The 21,479-nt window shown below is 46.5% G+C and overlaps 1 pseudogene across 1 annotated transcript; it reads left to right on the forward strand.

Moving 5' to 3' along the window:
• Positions 1-5,884: 5,884 nt before the first annotated feature.
• On the forward strand, positions 5,885-21,023 carry LOC145540466 (tubulin epsilon and delta complex protein 1 pseudogene; annotated as a pseudogene). Its single transcript, XR_014078352.1, has 3 exons — positions 5,885-5,944; positions 18,163-18,227; positions 19,686-21,023. The product of XR_014078352.1 is annotated as a tubulin epsilon and delta complex protein 1 pseudogene (transcript).
• The last annotated feature ends 456 nt before the right edge of the window (positions 21,024-21,479 follow it).

The raw sequence follows: 21,479 nt of genomic DNA on the forward strand, positions 1-21,479 counted from the left end.
GTCCAAAATTTCCCCGAAAAAGCTAGTGGGAATATGATTTTAAAATCATAGATACTTAGAAATGAGAAATCAGAAGTAAGAAGTCAAGGAGGAGCTGGAGCCCAGTGATTGGGTCCTTGGCTACTACCACCACCACCATCATCTTTAACCAAGGCAGCTTTGCTTTATTCTTTTTTGCTTTATTATTTGTAAGATTTTCTGCTTTATTCTTCATAAGACTTCATTCGAATAAAGAATTTCTTGACCAAAGAAAGAAAGCTGAAAACCAGTGATCTCAGTCGTCTCTGGCTTGGTCTCTCTTATATAAATGAGAAAAATGTGATGCTGAGGAGGGAGTGAATTGATTGGGTTCACGAAGCCCAGATCTGGCTTTCTCCTGTGGCCTGTGACCCCAGGCCTGGAGCCTTCCTGGGGTGCTTTCTTTCACATAGAAGGGCCCATGGGGCCTCGGTCTCTGTCCTGGGCACAGACTTGACCAATCCCTCACTCCCATATATCCACAAGACCACTTTTCCTGTCCGTCCTCTGATGAGAGCCAAGGGCTTGACAAACCTCCTGGGGTCTGTCGATCTCTCCTGAGTGCACCTGCTTTTTTAGAAGGCAGTGCTACCCTCCAAATGCCTAAAAGCCCATTTGGGGCCCCCTATGGGGTGCCTGAGACTGCCCCCACACTAGGAAGCTGCCAAGTTGCTTCTTGGTTGGTTTCCCACTAGCGTTTGCTTGACTAAGCAGTGCTGGTTCAGCATGCCTCCTCCACTTCTGCTCCTGACAGGAGGCCGGCCCGGTGACCCAGCCAATCTCCCTCCTTCAGGCCACAGGGAAGCGTCACCTGCTCTGTCTCTCCCGCTACACTGCCTCCCTGCTCTTATGGAACTGGCAGCCTCAGACGCCGGTCTGGGGTGGCATGTTCATTTGACAGATCTGCTCACTGATATTTCCATTGAGGAAAAGAGTTGTTAGAGTAAAATCTTCTGTAAACAAATGAGACAGGCAGAGGGTGCTCTGCGGTCCAGCGGTAGATGCCTCTGTTCGATGAGCCAGCCAGCAAATGGGGACCAAGGGGGACAGGAATAGGACTTCACAGCCCAAGGGACAGGAAGCCTGCGGTCCAGAGTAGGGTGTCCTTGAGCAAGGCGCTCGCCAATTTGGAGCCTCAGTATCTTTCTTCTTTTTCAAAATTTTATTTGCTTATTTGGCTGCATCGGGTCTTAGTTGGGGCACACAAGATCTTTCACTGTGGCACATGGGCTCTAGAGCACGCAAACTCAGTAGTTACGGTGTGAGAGTTTAGTTTCCCTGTGGCATGCAGACTCTTAGTTCCCTGACCAGGGATTGAACTCGTGTCCCCTGCATTAGAAAGCGGATTCTTAACCACTGGACCACCAGTGAGGTCCCTTCAGTATCTTTCTTGATCATAAAATTTAAGACCCTTAGTAGCAAGTGCATGCAGTTTGTGAACTTGAAAAGACCTCTAGTTGTATCAAGGTAGGTTTTGTTTTTATTTAGTTGGGTTTTTTAAGTTACTTAACATAATCATTTCATTTGCTATTTTGTGGGTTAGGATTTCAGAAAGGGCTCCACTGGGCAGTTCAGACTTGGAGACTTACGTGGGGTTGCAAAGGCCACAGACTGGCTGGGCTGCAGTCCTCTGAAAGCTTGACTGTGCTGGACCTTCAAGCTGGCCCATTCAGAAGGCTGGCAGCTGATGCTGGTGATCTGCTGAGAGTTCAAGCAAGACTATCAACCAGAACGTCTGCACACAGCCTTCCAATGTGGTCTGGGCTTCCTCATAGCGTGGAAGTCTAGGGTAGATAGATTTCTTCCATCACTGTCCACAGATCCAAACGTGACTTTCCTAGTCTGGAAAGATTTTCTGACTTAAAAATCTTTAAAAATCTCTACCTGGCAAGATGTGAAACAAAGCCTTTTGAAAACATCATGTTTGTCATTACTGAAAAAAGAAATCTGTGGATGAAAACAAAATAAAAGCTCTGTGTTGCATGGATATTGCTAGCTATTTTGTCAACAGGCAGTTTTGTACTCAGTGCCAACCTGTTATTCACATCCTATGGCTGGAGTCTCACGTTTATTATCACTTACCAGCTGCCCACAGTGGCTGATGGTTGGAATAGCTAGCATTGCCTCAGCCCTGCTCTAATCAGTTTTGGGAGGGCACTTATTCTCAGATAGTGGGGCTTTTGTCTTTTTTTGCTCTTATGGGGTTTGGGGACGTGTACAGGATGACTATGCTAGTGATGGTGAGCAGACGGCTTGCTGGGGACTTGTATCTCCTTATCCAAATCACTCCTGCCTGGCTGGGCAGCCTTTGGGAGGGAGCCTGTGGAATGGTAGCCCACGGCCTGGACACATGCCCGTCATGTGTCCCCTGATTATCTGCCTGGTTCTGCTGCAAACTGGTCACCTCGGGAGGACGAGGATCCTGGGGTCAGTACCCACTGGGCATCCACATTTGGGAGGCAGGACTGCTGCCTGGGTCCAGGTGGGAAGGTGCCGCTGAGCCTGGCTGTCGGGGACCTAACCCCATTCCCTCTTACTCTGCTCGCTCTCATTCCTCCAGTAGTTCTGTTAGTGGGAAGTAGAGAATCCTCTTAACATAGTAATGGCCATTTTACCTGCTGGTACCCAAAAACTAACCCCTGGACCTATCCCCTACTCCTTCGCCACATGGCAAAAGCCCACCTTGGGTCCCTGTCATGTTAGCCAGGTGTATAAACGAGTCTTGAGCCATGTTCTGGCTTCTATTAGTATCTTTCCTTATGATGACCTTCTTGGTCCCTGCCGGCTGTGCTGGTAACATGAGTCTCTTGCAACCACTTTCTGGAGGCTGGCTGAGCCTGATACCCATGGCTTTTCAGGGCAGGGAGAGTGGGGGTAGCCTTGTGGACCTCAGCCTGTAATACTGATGGGGACCGCTTGTGACAGCAGCAACTCCAAGGTGTGACGTGATTGCACCACTAGGCAGCAGTGGAGCTGCTCAAGGCTTCCTGGGGCTCAGTCTCTTCATCTATCAAATAGGGGAACTGGACTAGATGACCTGCTAGTTTATGCCTTACTGGCTCAATCAAGTGAGCTCATCAGAGTGGCCGCCTTCTGCCCAGGCAGGATTGGCCAAAGAGCCCATAGACCAGCTAGCTCCTCCTTATTCTCAGCTCTTGGTCTGCAACACATGAGCATCCTTAATTAACTTTTAGACACTGTCTTCTCAGGTGTGACCCTTGGTTGTTTCAAGAGTTTCATGGTCCACAGCACAAACTGAACCCTAGCCATTCTGGCACTGAGTATCAAGTTGTTGTTGTTCAGTCACTAAGTTGTGTCCAACTCTTTGCAACCCCATGGACTGCAGGATGTCAGTTTCCCCCGTCCTTCATTATCTACCGGAGTTTGCTCAAACTTATGTCTGTTGAGTCAGTGATGCTACCTAACCATCTCATCCTCTGCTTCCCCCTTTTCCTTTTGCCTTCACTGTTTCCCAGCATGAAGGTCAGCATCAGGTATAGAGGCTAAGACCCGGGAGCCCACCCCCAGCCTTCCTTGTCCTCACTGGACAGTGACATTCTTCTAGAGGCCACTGTTGACAGAGGGCTCCTCTGTGGATCTGAGAAAGCAATGGGTAGGTATCCACGAGGGCTGCCAGGAGAGTAGAGGGACACCAGGGACCCTGCTTGGTAACTGCAGCTGACATCAACGTGTATACGGAATGCTCTATTGGAGATGGTTTGACTTGGATGGGCCAATGCAGGAAGGGGCAAAAACAAGACCTTATAACAATTGAGTCTGATGTGACAGCATTAACTTCCCCAGACTAGGATGTCTGCCCACGTTGGGTTACATTGGCAATGCCAAGGCCTATCAGGGTTGAGAGGTTTGCTGCTAAAGGGCCAGGTTGTAGGTGCGAAGTGGCTACAATGCTGAGTGCTGGAATGTGTCCATCAGTGTATACAAGTTAGGGGACAAAACAAGATCTCCAGCTTCTACTGTCTTGGAAAGAAGAGAGAAAAAAAGGCAAGTAGAAAAAATATCCCTCCCTCCTCCAGAAAGGACAATGTCAGGGAAATAGCCTTGCTCTCAGAAGGTAACCCAAGGAAAGGGAGAGATTAGGGAGGTTCGAATTATTGAAACTGGAGTTGAAACACCTGTTGAAGGACTGGCAGGATTTCCATTAGTAGTACATTTTAGATAAGAGTTTACCAACCAAACTTTCTTGGATGATGGAAATGTTCTATATCTGCACTGCCATTCAATATGGTAGCTGCTAGCCACATGTGGTTATTAAGCACTTGGAATATAATCATTGCAACTGGGGACATGAAGTTTTTATTTTAATTATCAGAATACTGATGTGGGTTGCCATTTCTTCCTCCAGGGGATCTTCTCTACCCAGGGATCAAACCCACATCTCCTGTGTCTCCTGCATTGGAGGTGGATTCTTTACCCACTGAGCCATCTGGAAACCCTTATTTTAATTAATTTAAATTTAAATACCCATATGTGGCTAGTGGCCACTATATTGGAATAGCAGAAGACTGAATGCATTTGTCTCAAACATGTAAAACAATGTTGTCTCTTTTCTTGAAAACTGAAGTTCTAATAAAAACTCATACGTGAGTTGTTCACAGCAGCATTATTCATAACGTCCATAGGTAGAAATAACCCAATGTCCATCAACAGCTGAATGGATAAATAAAATTTACTTTTTCTACATGATGGAATAATATTCAGTCATAAAAAAGAAATAAAGTACTGACACATGCTACCTGTAAGAACCTTGAAAATATTGAAAGTGAAAGTGAAAGTCACTCAGTCGTGTCTGACTCTTTGCAACCCCATGGACTATACAGTATACAGAATTCTCCAGGCTAGAATACTTGAGTCGGTAGCCTTTCCCTTCTCCAGGGAATCTTCCCAACCCAAGTCTCCCACATTGCAGGCAGATTCTTTACCAGCTGAGCCACTAGGGGAGCCCCCTGAAAACATTAAGCTAAGTCAAAGAAACCAGACACAAAAGCTCACATATATTGTGATTCTGTTTGTAGGAAATATCTAGAATAGGCAAATCCAGAGACAGAAAGCAGATTGGTGGTTGCCAGGGTTTGGGGGAGGAGGAAATGGATAGCAACAGCATACTGTGTATGATATTTCCTTTTGGGGATGATGAAAATATCCTGGAACTACTGGTCATGACTGCACAATGCTGTGAATGTGCTGCTATATGTCACTAATGGTAAATTTTCTTTGTTTGTTTTTTTAATTTTTTAAATTTATTTTTAACTGGAGGATAATTGCTTTGCAATATTGTTTTGTTTTCTGCCATACATCAACATGAATCAGTCATGGGTATACATATGTCCTCTCCCTCTTGCACCAATAAACTTTTTTCTTAATTTATTTATTTTTAATTGAAGGATAATTACAATATTGTGCTGGCTTCTGCCATACATCAATATGGATCAGCCATAGGTATACACATGTCCTCTCCCACTTGAACCAGTAAATTTTTTTATGTATGTATCTTACCACAGTAAGGCAAAACAACATGAAAACAAACAAAAGACAAGGTTATCTCTTTTTATTCCTTTGGAAAAGGGAGTGAAGTCTTCTGGCCTCAGTGGAATGCCCACCTCCCCTGACCGCAGGCATGTTTAGCTTCTTGCTACTTCTCACCCAACCCCAAGGGCAGAGGACACCACCCAGGGGTCGTCCCTGAGCTCTCTCTCAGGAGAGGTGGGGAAGTACTTAGTGACCATACAGTGAGGGAGGCAGGGGACACGCCATTGGGTCAGGCCCTCCGAGTCCTCACAGTGCCACGGGGGAGCAACAGCGTGGACTGGAGCCTGGTGGTTTGGCATCTCCAAGGGTTTGAGCCATGGCAGCCGCCCCCCCCGCAGCCACCCCTCCGGAACTCAAGCTCCTGTGTAGGCGTGAGGTGAGATGATTAACAGCCGCTTGGGCCCAGCCCCCATCAAGGCTGAGTGTGAAGTGTGTACCTATTAATCAGGCAGGAGTGCTCTTTGCTGAGACGTTGGTTTGTGTGGGGCAAGCCCCAGTGAGCATCCAGGATGCTGCATGGGCTCCTAACCTTTCCTTGCCGTCTACTGGGAGCCCCACCTCCCTTCACACACAGCCAGCCGGCCGAAAGGACAAGGCATCATAATTTAGCCGGGGACGCCGCTCAAGAAGTCATTTGCTTTCAGAAATTGAGACCACACTTCTGACTCCTCAAATCAATACTCACTGTCCAGGCAGCTACGGAGACCACAGCAGGACACACCCCTCCTCACCTGCCAAATAAAACAAATTGTGAAGTCACCCAGTTCAAAAAACACTCCAGACCAGTACATATGAGAAAGCAGAAATAGGGGCTCTGGAGGAAGCACAGAACTCAAATGGAGGAGTCCTGGGTTCCCACATCTATGTCATTCCCCAGCACTATGTCCCCAGACCGTCACACAACCTTTCCATTTTCTAGTCTGTCAAATGGAGCTAGTGAGCCTGTCCTGCTACACTCCCAAGGTGCACAAGGGCATGGGCTATGAAGTCACACACACCCGAGCTCAAATTTCAACTCTGAGCCCCCACTTGCTGTGCATCCTGGAATCAGCTGCTTGGTCTTCCTAAGCCTATTTCCTGTAAATTTGTTGTTCATTAGCTCAGTTGTGCCTGACTCTTTGCGACCCCACAGACTGCAGCATGCCAGTCTCCCCTGTCCTTCACCATCTCCTAGAGCTTGCTCAAACTCATGTCCATTGAGTCAGTGATGCCATCCAACCATCTCGCCCTCTGTCTTTCCCTTCTCCTCCTGCCTTCATCTTTCCCAGCATCAGAGTCTTTTCCGGTGAGTCGGCTCTTCATATCAGGTGACCAAAGTATAGGATCCTAATGCTGGGAAAGATTGAGAGCAGAAGGTGAAGGGCAAGACAGAGGATGAGATGGTTGGATGGCATCACCAACTCAATGGACATGAGTTTGAGCAAACTCTGGGAGCTTGTGAAGGACAGAGGAGCCTGACATTTTGCAGCCCATGGCTTCGCAGAGTCAGACACAACTTAGTGACTGAACAACAACAGTGATGTGTGTCCCACAAAATTCATCTGTAGAAATCCAATTCCCCAATGCAATGGTATTGGTATAATTAGGGATATAATTATTTTGGGATAATTAGGTCGTGAACATGGAGCCCACAGGTGTGGGACTAGTGCTTGATAAAAGCGACTTTGCAGAGCTCTCTCATCCCTTCTTCCATGTGAGGACACAGCAGGAATAAGGATGTGGGTTCTCACCAGACATCAAATCTGCTGGTGCCTGATCATGGACTTCCCAGTCTCTGGAACTATGAGAAATAAACAGTTGTTCATTGCTCAAGCATTCAGTCCATGATATTCTTGTTATGGCAGCCAGAACAGACCAGGACAGCCCTTGAGATGCTCTGCTATTTGTCCAGAATGTGGGTCCATATCTCTGGCTGACCTCAGCATTCCCAGCCCTCTGATTCCCTGAGCCTCCCACCTCTGCTTCCCATACGTTGCTCAGAGGATGCCCTTTGGACACACTTCTCTGGCTCAGTCTCTTGGGATCCTGTGGGCTCTCCCTCTAGCTCCATCAGCTCAATCGCAGAAAGGAAATGGCCTCCTTTTCCACACCTCCTCCTATAGGACTGGAGTCAGCTTTTCAGGTTGCCCATCCCAGCTAAACCTCGGTCACCCCATCCACAAAATAAGGATGCCGACTCAGCTGCTCTTAAAGGTTCCCTCCAGCTTTGACATTCAGTGGTTCTAGGTATTAGTATTTGTGTACACAGAATTGTTGTTCTTTTGTATTAATAAAATGCAACCTACGAAACCAGCCAGTAGACAGGTATCTCTGGAGGGATGAGTCACACTAAGGGATCAGAAACCCCAGATTAATTAATTTTTCTCCGAGTGTTTCCCGTTTATCTCACCTCCATTAACCTTTGGGTCTGTTTACTGTGAGAAGCCTGAGTGTAGGATTGAAGCAGGATGACTCCTACCCAAGGCGTCTGTCGGCTGCCAGGGGTTATTGCTGGGGAGTAAGGAGAACAGGGTGGGAGGGGTGGAGCAGGAGCCAGGGCTCAGGGATGGTCAGGGTGGGGCCTTTGGGGGGCTGCCTCCTAGGATGGAAAGTGAGCTGCTCTGTCCTTCTCCAAAGGCTCCATCCCGCCACTCTCACTCCAGGTGTCAGCATCTCTTAGGTGGTTCCATCGAAAACTCTAGCAGTGGGACTGCCCTGGTGGTCCAGGGGTTAAAAATCCACTTGCAGTGCAGGGGACAGGGGTTCGATCCCTGGTTGGGGAACTAAGATCCCACATGCCTCAGGGAAGCTGGGCTCATGCACTGCAACTACTGAGCCCAAGCACCACAACTAGAGAGTCCACATGCTGCAACAAAGACCCAACGCAGCCAAATAAATTCATTAAAAAAACAAAATAAAACTCTAGCTGCACTATCTATTTGATAGTCACTGGCCACAAACAGCTATTTAAATTTAAATGATTAAAAATTAAAGATAAGCTTAGCTTCTCAGTAAAACTAGCCATTTGTCAGGTGCTCAGTAGCCCCATAGGGACTACTGGCTGCCACCCTGGACCTCACAGATGGAGAACTTTTCCACCATCACACTGGAGGGCATACAGCCTAGAAAATGAGATCCAGAGCTTCCCTGGCATCAGAAATACTGAAGATGGTGGTGACAAGATGTCCTGAGGCTTCATATCTTTCCACTCTCAAGATGACCAAACACGACTTACCAAACACCATACCTCTCCTTGGGCTCTAGTGGGCAGGCTGGCTGTGCTTCTGGAGGTAGAGGTGTCCCTGATGTCAATGTTAGAGACTTAGGACAGCCTCTGAAACCTCAAGCATCCCCCTCTCTCATGGAGTCCTCTGTCAGGAGGGAATTGAGAGTTGGCTGGGAGAAGGTTAACATATGTATTGAGTATTTTCTGCATGCCAGAGTTCTCCTGGATGTTTCACACATGCTGTTCATTTAATCCTTACAACTAAGCTGTGAGGTCAGGTACGTCGTCGCCCTCGCTAACGACTCCTTGAGATCAGGGATTGCTGAGTTAATGTTTGTCAAGTTCTTACAACAGGGCCTGGAACATCATAAGTGCCACTCAAGTGTTTGTTAAAGGAGAAGAAATCCACCTTGAATTCGATATTCTAAGCAAGTTGGTAGCAGAGCAGGGGGCTAGAATCTGGCTTCTTGTCTGCACTCCAAGCTTCTTTCTGTTACATCCATTGCCCTAGAAGCCTGACATAGAGGATGCTGACTTTTTTTTTTTTTTTTTGGTTATCCCTCCTATTGCTTCCTGACTTCCTTTTGGGAAACTACTCTTCCTTATTGTGGGTAATCTTGGCAAGAAATAAGCTGTGATGCCCTGCCCTACCCAAACCAAGAGGTGGGAATTAGGCCAATGGGACCCTCTCTGCCAAGACTTTGAATTCTGAGAACAAAGACATGGTGATGGAAAGGCCCATTGGAGTGCCCTCCCCACCCCACCATCAGTGCCTGGATCCCCAAAGCTATCCTATAATCTGTTCTGTTTCCAGCCTCGTTCTCTAGCCACCTGCCAGTTTTGTGAGCTGCCTAATAGCCCTTCATCCAATTCCCTTTTTTATGAAGTCTACCAGAGGTTTTTGTGGCCTGCAAGCAAAGAAGGCTGACTGATGCTTCTTCAAAGGAACACAAAGTCACAGCCCTGAAAAAGCACAACTGAGCAGAAGAAAGCGATAGAAGAAACTAGAGTGGAAAAGAGACTCGGGTCCCATTAGGCACTTTCCTATCCCTTGATGATCCCAAATGATTCTTCATAGAAAAGTAGGAGGCAATGAAGAGTGATATGACTGAATAATTGGCCCTAATTCTTCACCTTCCCTACATTCATACCCTTCATTTTGTTTTGCTCCCACTAGATGGTTGATTTCTCTGCTCCTGGAATTTGGGCTTGGCCATGTGACTTGCTTCTACAAAGAGACATCAGTGAGCATGATGCATGCAAAAACTTGAAATATGCTTGTACAATTGGGCTTTGTCCTCATCTGAATTTACCCTGCTTCTGCAGCTGTATGAGAATAACAAGTCCAAGAATCTGGAGCCAAGGGCTTCCTAGAGCCACTCTGTCGAATCCATCCTACATCCACAAAATCTCAGCAGCAAGAGCAAGAGTAAGAGTAAATGATTGTTGTTTTAGCCACTGAATTTCAGAGTAGTTTGTTGTGTAGCATTATTATCACAGTAGCTAACTGACATAAGTAGGCTGTAAGTCAAGGTGCTACAGTACTCCAATAAATAACAGCATACTGATGAATAATAACAACAGTTAACATTTCTTTCCTTCCTTTCATCCTCCTTCCCTCCTCCCTTCCTCCTTCCTGCATTTTTTTATTTCTTTCCTCTCTCCCTCTCTCCCTCCGTCCCTCCCACCCTCAACAATCTGAGCCCTTCCACCTCCCCACTGTCCAGGCTGGTCCAAGTTACCATCATCTTTCACTTGGCTCATTGGAGTAGTAGTAGTAGTTGTTGTTGTTGTTCAGTCACCCAGTCATGTCTGACTCTTTGCAACCCCATGGATTGCAGCACGCCAGGCCTCCCTTTCCCTCACCATCTCCCAAAGTTTGCCTAAGTTCATGTCCATTGCATCGGTGATGCCATCCAGCTATCTCATCCTCTGATGCCCTCTTCTCCTTCTGCCTTTAATCTTTCCCAGCATCAGGGATTTTTCCAATGAGTCAGCTATTCACATCTGATGACCAAAATACTGGAGCTTTAGCATCAGTCCTTCCAATGAGTATTCAGGGGTGATTTCCTTTAGGATTGTCTAGTTTGATCTCCTTGCTGTCCAAGGGACTCTCAGGAGTCTTCTCCAGCACCACAGTTCGAAGGCATCAATTCTTTGGCACTCTGCCTTCTTTGCGGTCCAGCTCTCACAACCATACATGACCGCTGGGAAGACGATAGACTTGACTATACAGATCTTTGTCAGCCCTTCACAGATCACTGCCTTGTCATGGCAAAGGGGCTGGCATAACTCGATGAAGCTATGAGCCACACCATGCAGGGACACCCAAGATGGATGGGTCATACATAGTCTTTTGCCAGAGTTCTGACAAAATGTGATCCACTGGAGGAGGGAATGCAAATCACCCCAGTGTATTTGCCATCAGAACCTCATAAATTGTGTAAAAGGACATTGGAGTAGCCTCCTAACCATTTTACCCTTCTGCCATCTCTCCTCAACATAGCATCTAAGTGACCCAGTTAACACACTAGTCAGACCAAGTCTCTCTCCGCTCAGAATCCTCCCATAGCTCCCATCTCAGAGTTAAAACCAAGTCCCTGTCTGGCATCCTTGCCATCCAGCCCCTGACCTCACCCATTGCTCTCCATCTCTCTCTCTTCTGTGCTGGCTGATGGCCTCCTCTCTGTTCTACACACATTCCACAGGACCTCTGCACTTGCTGTGGCATCTTCCTGGGATCTTCCCCCAGATAGCTGTTCCACAGCCTTCCTTGCTTATTTCAGAACTTTGCTCAAAAATTCACCTTCTCAGCAAGGCCTTTCTTGGCAATCAGGTTTAAAACTCGACTCCATCTCAACACTTTATCCTCCTTCCTATTTTCTTCTTCTTAACACTTATCACCTTCTAAAGAATCATATTTTAACTTGTTTATCTTATTTAGGTGGCTTCCATATCTTGGCTGTTGTGAATAATGCTACAATGCACATAGGAGTGCATTTATCTTTTCAAATTGGTGAGGGTTTTTTCCTCTGGATAAATACATAGAAATGGAATTGCTGGTCACAAGGCAGTTCTATTTTTAATTTTTGGTGTAACTTCCATACTGTTTCACACAGTGGCCTCACCAATTTGCATTTCCACCAACAAACCATGAGGTCTCTCTTTGCATCCTCACTGACACTTGTTATTCCTTGTGTTTCCTTGTCTTGCTTGCCTGGCCATGACCCTGGGTCATTAGCTCTGACCTAGACTGTCTGCCCCTTATTTTGTCTCCTTTGGCTCAGTGATCAGCATGGCCACAGTGAGCCTATCCTCATTCAATATTCCATGGTTTAGAATCCCCAGACTCAAAGCCCAAATTCCTCCCTGACTTCCCAGGCAGGTGAAGCCCACAAGTGCTGTCTTCCCCACTAGAATACAAGCTCCACAAGGCAGGGATTTTGTGTGCCTGTCCTCTGCTTTATTCTCCAAGCCAGCACAAAGTTGGTTCTCAACAAATATCTGTTAAATGGACAAACAAATGCCATACCTCTGCCAACCTTGCAAATCAGACAGCTGATGCTAAACACTGAAGAGTCCTGCCTCCCAGTCTGCCTGCTGATTCTCAGGAGGAGCAAGCTTTCACTTAGCAGTTTAGAGCTTTTTATCTCACTCCTGCTTGAGGCCCACCCAACTAGAAGGTGATCGACCACATCACCACCAGCTCCCTCCCACTCCCTGGGACTTGATGTTCATTTTGCATCCGGGGACCAGATTTAGAGTCAATACCTGGGACAGGTGCCACTGGTTCATGTAACGGTGTAAATGAGTGAAAACCAAACCTCTCTGGAGAGCAAGTTTGGTGGGTGTGGATGCAAGGGAGCAATTAGGTTAATTGGGGAAAAGTCAGCAGAGTAGGGAGGTTGCGGGGGTGGGGGGGCTGCTCCAGGCAGAGGAGGGAGTAGCTGATGCAAGGAAGAAGCCCACCTCTGAGGTCAGATCTTTGCTGAAGTCTCAAGGTATGAAATCTCAGTCCAAGGTATCAAGCACTCATCCTGCAAAATCAGGAAAACTCAGATTATAAAACACATCCTGAGGAATAGTGACTAGGTACATGAAGACTGAAATTAAAGGGTGAGGCCAGGTCAGAGAGAGCATGTGCTGCAAGCTGAGAGTTCCCAGTAGGTCCACTCCAGGATTCTTGCCAGGATAACCCTATGGACAGAGGAGCCTGGAGGGCTGCAGTCCATGGGGTCTCAAAGAATTGGACATGACTGAGTGAGTGAGGCACACCCGCACCAAGCAGGAGGGAGAGGTTGGCAGGCTGAGGGTGGGGAAGATATTTTGGGGTGGATGCCAGCAGGCCCGTGTCATGGAAGAGGGGAGAGAGGCGGTTCAGAGCTCACCCCTGCAGCGTGCTCGACCTGCAGGTCAAGCCCAAGCCTCTCAGTTTCCATGACTGAGCTCACGGGGCCAGGTGACAAAAAGGGCTCAGGGGACCAGAACCCCTGCCTCCATGTCCCTGGGTCGGCCCGGTGACAGCTTACCTGGTGGCTCAAGAGGTCAAGAGTGGGGCATATGGGGTTTCGATCTTTCTCTGCTCTGATTCAGGGGACCCCTTCTCCCCCTCTGATTCTTGGAACCCAAACCACACCAGGCGATTGTCTCCTGCCCTCTGACATCCAAGGATGCAGTCTCCTGACTGAAATAATAGAAACCAAAGTCCATTTCTCAGAGGCATCTCCACCTGTCCTTTTGGCAGGGTGATGGAGGAAGCGCTGTAGGTGGGTTGAGGTGTGGGGAGGTAATCTAAGGGCAAATAGGGTACAGAAAGGTGCTGAGTCTCAGGTCTGTAAAGCCTCTTCTTGCTCCCATGGGAGCCAGAGCTAAAGAATCCTTTCATGATGACTCTGGATTCATAGGAAGCCCCACCAAAACTTTCTCATCAGAGCCGGTTAGAACTGTGATGGGCGTGCTGTGGGCTGACAGCCAGAAACCCCTTCTCCTGTGTCCTTCCGGCGGAGAATGTAGCAGGGCTGATCAGGAGTGTCTGTTCACAAGAGGCTCAGGCTCCCAGGTCCCTGCCTGCTGGGGAGAGAGAATGGAGTCCCTGCAGCCAGGTACTAAGTCAGGTTTCTGGGACAAAGACTGGGTTCCTGGGATTGCTGTGTATCCAGCACAGGCTGGACAGTCTGGGGTGAATCACTTCCCACCCTGGGCCTCATCCTCCTTATCCTTAGGAGTGGCAGATTGGTAGCTCATGGCCCTTTTTGGCTGATGTATTTTGTTTGGCCTGCAAAACACATTTTTTTTTAATTTTTTATTTTGTACTGCATTGCATGCAAGCTCGGTTGTGTCTGACTCTGTAACCCCAATGGACTGTAGCTCACAAGGCTCCTCTGTCCATGGGATTTTCAGGCAAGAATACAGGAATGGGGTTGCCATCTCCTCCTCCAGGGAATCTTCCTGACCCAGGGATCGAACCTGTGTTTCCTGCATCTCCTCTGGCAGGCAGATTCTTTCCACTGAGTCACTGGAGGAGTCATGTGAGTCGGTAAAATCATCTTTTCCAGGTGAGTTTAACCCTCAGGCAGAGGAAAGAAACCATTGTTGGTCATTGACTGACCAAAATTACCAGTTAGCCAGCACCAATTTTCAGCATTTGGCTTTCATAGGACAGTGACATATGGCAGTGAACAATTTGATATTGGTCAAAAGGTAATTTTCAAAGACCATCAGCCAAGTTGAATTCAGTTGACAAGTTAAATCTTCATTCAGGAATTCCCATGCCTTGGCCTTAGGCTAGGTTTTCTGGAACTAGTCTCTCCTGGTAACTAACATGAGCTTTGTGCTTTGAGGAGCTGAACTGTGGGGTTGTGAGGTAGAGGAGACAGATAGTGCAAAGGTGTGGCAGGAGAAATCTTGAGGAGGTAGGGGTGAGGATAGACCACCAGAAACCCAGAAACCTTGCAGCAGACAAGCCAGGAACCAGGCAAACAGGAAGGTCTGGGAGGATGACCCAGCCCAGGACACCAGAGCATCTCAAAGCCACACTGTTGAGGCCCAAATATAGCCAGAGGGTGTGTGTTTGTCCAGGAGAGGATTTGAGCTTCAGTTTAGTTTGCTGCTGCTGCTGCTGCTGCTGCTAAGTCGCTTCAGTCGAGTCCGACTCTGTGCGACCCCATAGACGGCAGCCCACCAGGCTCCGCCATCCCTGGGATCCTCCAAGCAAGAATACTGGAGTGGGTTGCCATTTCCTTCTCCAGTCCATTAAAGGGAAGAGTGAAAGTGAAGTTGCTCAGTCGTATCCGACTCTTAGCGACCCCATGGACTGTAGCCTACCAGGCTCCTCTGTCCATGGGATTTTCCAGGCAAGAGCACTGGAGTGGGGTGCCATTGCCTTCTCCTCAGTTTAGTTTAGACGCCTTATAATTAGGGTGTGCCAGTTTGCATGTTTTACTTGTGAAAACACGGTTACCCTTGGCACAGGAGGGGAGCGCATCCTCCCATACTTTCTCCAAACCTCTACGACCAAGGACTCAGAGCCCCGGGTGCAGAGGAATAACAGTGACTGTTCAGTGCTCTCTCATCTAAATAATCTTTATGCATTTGGATTTCACATTTCCTTTCAAATTGGAGATGCAAGTTCGTCTGCCTGCTAACAAAACACTTTCTTCATCCCTACACTGAATCCCTCAGCAAATCCTCAAATATCTTTGCAAATCTCAGAGATATTAAGGCATTTAACTTTTTTTTTCATTTAGACCTTTGAAGTATGTTGTGACTAGAATAATTTCAGAGTTAAAACCTGTCGACTGCATAAGAAATTAAGGAAACCGCCCATCAGCCTGGTAGCTGGGCTGATAACTAATTACTTATAGATTTTAAGTCAAATTTGAGAAAGATAAATATTTAAATAAAATGTATAATCATTTGGAAATACCGCTAAGTGTTTTGTAATTATTGTCTTGAAAGGAGTCATTGCTCAGATAGCGCACTCTGTCATTTCAGACGGCCTGGGGCAGGAAGAGGGGGCTGCAGGTGTATTTTGGATTGCTGTACATTTCTATGAGCATGTGTGTGTGCATGTGCACATGCACATGTACGTGTAGCATATGTGTTTTAATAAAGATATTAAAGGACAATGTGATGCTTCGAAATATTAAGCTCTGATTAGAAGGACCAAATGTGTCACAGACGCTTTTAGCTTCTATATCACTTGTTCACTTCTGCTCCAGGCAGGGGTATCTTACAGTGTGGAGGTTTGGCCGGGATTGGGTGGGAGGAATGTTCTGGAAGGAGATGAAAAGGGGAGGGAGGATCTTGGACAACTTCATTCCATAGCCTGTTTGGCAGTCCACAAATGTTCTGCCCTTTCTCTGTTTGTCACAGCCTTTCTCCAATTTCTGAATCTTTTCTCCTCTGAATACCCTCGTGTTATTTTTTTTTTTTTGGTGTTTTTTTATTTTTAATGTTTTAAAACCCTTCACCTAGATTCATTTTTTCTCTCTGAACCATTTGAAATTAAGTTGCCAACATCACCACACTTCAACCCTAATCCTTAAGCAGGTGTTTCCTGGATTTAGAATATTCTTCTACTGAACTACCCAATAGCATTCACATGTAGGAAAATTAACAGCAATTCAACACCATTTGAATTTTCTCAATTGTTCCCCAAATGTCCTCTCCATCAATCCAGGACTCAATCAATGTTTACCCATGACTTTTTGTTGCTGTGTCCCTTTAGTGTCTTTTAGCCTAGAACAACTCTCTCACTGTTCTTTGTCTTTTTTTAAAGGAATTAACATGTCACATTCACCAACATTATTCAGATTTCACCCGTTTTACATGTACCAAATGTATCTGTGGGGTGTGTACATATGTGTAGTTCTTTGCATTTTTTTAATATGGCTGGCTACACTAGGTCTTTGTTGCTGCACACTGGTTTTCTCTAGTTGCAGGGAGTAGGGGCTCCTCTTCATTGGGGTGTACACGCTTCTCACTGTAGTGATTTCTCTTGTTTCAGAGCACAGGCTCTAGGTATATGGGCTCAGTAGTTGCAACTTGTGAGCTTGAGAGCACAGGCTCAGTAGTCGTGGTGCACAGGCTTAGTTGCCCTGTGGCACGTGGGATCTTCCTGGACAAGGCATTGAACCCATGTCCCCTGCATTGGCAGATGGATTCTTAACCCCTGGCCCACCAGGAAAGCCCTATTCTTTGCCTTTTATGACACTGATGTTTACAAAGATTTCAAGACAGTTGTTCTTTAAAATTTTTCACTTTCTGGATTTCACTATTTCCTCATGTAGATTCTGGTTAATCATTTCAGCCAAGAATATTATACAAGTATTGTTGGTACTTCTTATTGATTCACATTAGAAGACACATGATACCAGGATCCTCGTGGGTGACGTTTGATTGCATGGTTAGGCCAGAGCTATTGAATGTTGCTGTGGTCACGTTCACTTCCCCCTTGATAATTATAAATAATCTGTGGGGGGATAATTAAAGTCCATGGGAATATCCTGTTCTCTTATCAAATTTTTTGTCAGCCTTGATTATATTCACCTGAATCAGCTATTATATTGCTAGTTACAAAATGGTGATTTTCTAACTCTATTGTTCCTTCCATATTTATTAGCTAACATTCTCCTGGAAACAAGGATCTTTCTACATTTTTATTCTCTGTCTCTCATTTTCTCACTCTTTCTCTCTCTTCCCTTCTCTCTCCCCCATATCCACATATCTCTCTCTCATCACTATGAATGCATTAGTTTTTCAATGTGTTAATATTCATTACAGACATTATACTTTTTGATGCTCAAATTACCAAAAATTGATGCATTGAAACCTCTTCTAGTGGGTCCTATGCCTGTTATGGTGGTGGTGGTTTAATTGCTAAGTCGTGTCTGACTCTTGTGACCCTGTGGACTGTAGCACACCGGGCTCCTCTGTCCATGGAATTCTCCAGGCAAGAATACTAGAGCGGATTTCCATTTCCTCCTTCAGAGGATCTTCCCCACTCAGGGATGGAACCCAAGTCTCCTGCATAGCAGGTAGGATTCTTTATCACTGAGCCACCAGGGAAGCCCATGCCTTTTATACTCAACCCAATTAATCTTTAAGTTCACCCTTGTTTTTCTGACAAAGGGAGAGGTTCGAGGTAGCCCTTGAGATTTCCAGACATTTCTCCATGTAACTTTTAGAGAGAAATGACATTCAGAAACCAAGATATGGGTACTAAGTGTGTTCATGCTGCTAAGGAGTCCTTCTTATTGCTTTCAGACTCAATAAGTGGACAGAGCTGAAAATACACGCATACATGCTATTAATGGAGTCAGAGTTCCCCTTAAAAAATCAAATTATTAAACAGATAAAAGATAAGTCCTCACACCTCTCTGTTCTAGAGGGTGCAGGGAGAGAATCGTTCTAACTGCCACTTCATTTCTTCATTCAGATGTTCATTCAAAAGGTAATTCTCAAATATCTCCACCATGACAACACCTGAGCCAGGCCCTAGAGGTGCAAGAAGATTGCCAGTTAAAATATAGAATCCCAATTAAATATGAATTTCACACAAACAACAAATATTAATAATTTTATATTATAAATGTGTCCCAAATACTTCCCAGGAGACATACTTACACTAAAAATTTATTAATTAGGCACCCTGTATTTTTATTTGCTGATTCTGGCAACCCTGAGATCCAAAGACCAGTAAATCACCACCCCTGTCCCAAGGCACTCACAACCAGAGGAGATGGACAAGCTGGGGATAAATAGGAGCAATGAAGTATTTCAGATGCTGGGCTGGGAATCTGTCCTGAACATGACGGTAGCGGGGGTGGGAGGGGGGAGAGGGAGATGATTCAGGGAAGGCTGAGGTCTGAAAGTCTATTAACAATTTCCCAACAATCTCCATACTCCCCACCCCCACAGTGAAGGCTCTTATGTGACACAGAGGATATAGGGAAGGGAGGGAAGCAGGAAGCCATGGTGAGGCAATTGTAAGCCATGTCGTGGAGTTTGGGATTTTTACTCTGTGGGTCAATGAACTCCAAATGTATTTTTGTTGCCCATTCCATTTCCCAATATTTTAACAACACCTCCCAGCATACATATTTGTAAATTTAGTACACGAATGGTCTTACTAATGTACTTTGCACATACGCATAAAGTGAATCAGAATTCCCAGGTGGCTCAGTGGCAAAGAACCTGCCTGACAATGCAGGAGATGCAAGAAATGCAGATTCCATCCCTAGGTGGGGAAAATCCCCTGGAGGAGGAAATAGCAGCCCACTTCAGTATTCTTGCTGGGATAATCCCATAAACAGAGGAGCCTGGTGGGCTACAGTCCACAGGGTCACAAAAAGTCAGACACAACTAAACGACTGAGCTCACACACATAGATTGAATCACCTAGAGATCTATGCGATAAGAACTAACTACAATTACATGTTTCTGCACTTTCATCTCTTGTCCCCAGAGACTCTCTTGCACGGCTTTGGGGCTGATGCATCCCATTTTGGGGACCACTGTTGTAAACCTTGGGAAATCCCGTTCCCTCAAGGGAAACAAAAGGATAAAAGGAGAATTGAAAAAGGAAAAAATTTGTGTTGAACTCACTGCTTGTCAATGTCCTGTTTCCAAACTGTCATTTTACCAGTGAGGCCCTTAGGCAGGGGTCTAGAGGCCTATCTCAGGCCCATACACAGCATTTTAGGGATGTCAACTGAGAAATACAGTCACAACCTGAAAGTTGAGATTTATGTATTTTCAGTGGGAATTCTTAGAACTTCAAGCCCAGGAGGCTGCATCTCAAGTAGCCCTGAGAAAATGCTCTGAGGAGGAAGGGAAGGAGTCAGGTTATAGAGGAGTTTGCAACAAAGGAGACAGATAGTCTGAATATCAAAGATTATTGTTAATTAAGGAAAACCAGATATCTCAAGTTAAGAAATTTACGGCTGGGTGATGAGATGCCCGTGTGCGAGTGTGAGGCCCTGGCCAGCCCTGGCCTGCCTGCTCCTGGTGTGGAAGCAGAAGGCTGTGTGGACATCCGCCACCTGCAGTGGCTGATGGGGAAGCTGTGGCTCCGGTGGCGAAACCTGATGGCCGGTCAGCAGGAGCAGTGCGCCCTCCTGGGCAAGATCCACTCTTACACCCGTGGCTGCCACAGTGACCGCAGCCTTGGCCACCTGTCTGTCACTGAAACAGAGCTGCTCAGAGACCCCGAGGGCGGCCGGCAGCTGCTGCAGCGGCTGGAGACGGAGAACATGCGGCTGGAGGCGGCCCTGGAGTGGCGGCGCCGGGAGTTGGTCTTCTGGCAGTGGATGGACACAGTCCTGGACGCCTGCCCCCTGGAGGCCTCACCGCCCACGTTTCTGCCTAAGATCCCCGAGCCGGGGGCTGGAGCGGTGGGGCTGCTGGCGCGGGAGCTGCAGGCCTTGCAGGGGGAGCTGCAAGCCTTGCAGGAGGAGCTGCGGGAGGCGGCAGAGGCCCGACGGGCTGCCTGGCAGGCTGTGGTTGGCGGCCACGGGCCTGAGTGGAGAGCCACGAGGCGGGCCTTGCAGGCGGCCGTGGCGCAGGATCTGGCAGCTCTGCAGCGGGCCTGGGAGCAAGTGAGAAGACCATAGCACAATGGAAAAATGGGTAGTGGATTTGAACAGATGTTTCTCCAAAGAAGATATGCACTTGACCAGTAAGCACGTGGCCTGCCCAGCATCATCGGCCAAATGGAGAAGGCAACTCCAGCTGCAAGGGAGTAGACGCTGCTTCACCCACAGGGCGGCTGTGACCAAAAGTACTGACGAGTAACAATCGTGGGGAAAATGTGAAGAAATTGGAACCATTATATATTGCTGGTGAGAATGTAAAACAGTCTGAAAAACAGCAATTCCTCAAATTGTCAAACATGGAGTTACCTCATGATCCACAAATTCCACTCCTAGGTATACACTCAAGAGAAATGAAGACATATGTCCACATAAAATCTTGTTCAGAAAAAATCTTGTACAAAGTGTCCATTGCAACATTATTTATAGCCAAAAAGTGGGAACAACATAAACATCCAACTGATAAATAGATAATAAAATCAATCTGGAGTAAATAATGGAAGGTTACTTGGCAATAACAAAAAATAAAGTAATGACAAACACATTTGCTTTGTAAAATAAGTTACAAAAGATCACACTGTATGATTCTATTAGCATGAAATGTCCAGAATAGGCAAATCTAAGGAACAGATTAGTGGTTGCCTAGAGTTTGGGAAATTGGGGAAGAACTGGGGAGTGATTGCTGATAAGTCTGGGGCTTCTTTTTGGAGGTGATGAAAATGTTCCAAAATTATGACTTGTGTGAATATACTAAAAAACTTTGAATTGTAAACTTCAAATGTGTGAATTACATAGTATGTGAATTATAATAAGTCTGATAAAAAATTGACCATAAAAAAAAAAAAAGAAATTTAGTACTTTTCTATGTTTGGGAAGATGCAAGCATCTGGGCTCACTGAAACTCTTGAAACTTGAATACTGTAGCCACCTGATGTGAAGAACTGACTCATTTGAAAAGACCCTGATGCTGGGAAAGATTGAAACTGGGAGAAAGGGATGACAGAGGATGAGATGGTTGGATGGCATCACCGACTCAATGGACATGAGTTTGAGTAAACTCCGGGTGTTGGTGATGGACAGGGAGGCCTGGCGTGCTGCAGTCCATGGGGTCG

This window comes from Giraffa tippelskirchi, chromosome 3 (genome assembly GCF_054371585.1).
Source record: "Giraffa tippelskirchi isolate mGirTip1 chromosome 3, T2T-mGirTip1v1.2.pri, whole genome shotgun sequence".
Lineage (NCBI taxonomy): Eukaryota > Metazoa > Chordata > Mammalia > Artiodactyla > Giraffidae > Giraffa > Giraffa tippelskirchi.